Source organism: Salvelinus sp. IW2-2015, linkage group LG4q.2, assembly GCF_002910315.2.
Source record: "Salvelinus sp. IW2-2015 linkage group LG4q.2, ASM291031v2, whole genome shotgun sequence".
Lineage (NCBI taxonomy): Eukaryota > Metazoa > Chordata > Actinopteri > Salmoniformes > Salmonidae > Salvelinus > Salvelinus sp. IW2-2015.
Window position 1 is genome coordinate 10,003,272 of NC_036843.1, and position 988 is coordinate 10,004,259.

At 41.9% G+C, this 988-nt stretch overlaps 1 protein-coding gene across 1 annotated transcript in view; it reads left to right on the top strand.

Annotated features, from left to right (window-relative positions):
- The window catches only part of LOC111963270 (protein transport protein Sec31A), an 8,097-nt gene that overhangs the window by 5,692 nt on the left and 1,417 nt on the right, over window positions 1-988 (top strand). The gene's annotated exons all lie outside the window — the stretch shown is intronic.

Below are 988 nucleotides of genomic sequence, written 5' to 3' on the forward strand. Positions count from 1 at the left end.
GGAGAAGATGGATTTTAGCCGATATTCTACACATTTTCTTATCGATGAAACGTTTGATCTCATTACAGTTTTCTGTTCCCAAAACTATAATATGTTATGAAAATAGTAGCCTAAMTTTTGCAGACTTTGCTCTTTGCAAAAGTTTTTAAAAATTGCGTTGTTTAGAAGGGGCGCAAAGGCGAATTGAGTTATTGCGCATTTCACAGAGTAGGGGTTCCCTAACGGACATAACGCAGATGTGTGCAAGAACACGCCAATAGGATCTCGCTAGCTCATGCTTGGCTAATTTGTTCCCATTMGAAACGAGAGGGTGTGGTCTATCTGGGTTTACTTATAAAATCTTTGATTCATTGTCGTTTTGGTAAGCAACTCTTCTTCTTTTTTGAGATTGGGTTGGCGGATCGCATCCAACTTTTAAGGTGCATCACCGCCACCTACTGTACTGGAGTGTGAGGCCAGTCACAGCCTTCTTCTTCTTCTTCTTCTTCTTCTTCTTTGTCTTCTTCTGTGGGGGTTTATCGACGGTTGGCATCCAACATGATGGTGCATTACCGCCACCTACTGTACACCTACTGTACCCACTAGTGTGGGCCAGAGACGTATAAACAAAATCCTACCTGCCAGCCCCGTTACTCTTAAAAAAATCTAAAATATTTGAGACTATTTCTAAGGATGTTCTACACAATACACTCTTTAAACTAATTTCCTGTATCCCCTTCTCCCTCATACTAGATCTCAGCCTCTCTTTCCCTCTGATACTGCCCACACTAGCAATATATTCTCCACAGTCTCTGTTTCCTGGCAATAATCACACTTTCCTGTTGGATGCTTTCATCCAACAGGATGCTATCACGTTTAAGGTCTTATTCAACCGGTCTTATATGTCCCACCCATAATCTTGTAAAAATAGCCTCCTATTTTCTGTCCCTTCCTGCCGACCTCCCCTCTCCGACTTTCCTCTGTACTTGAAATAAATGCCTGCCCTTAT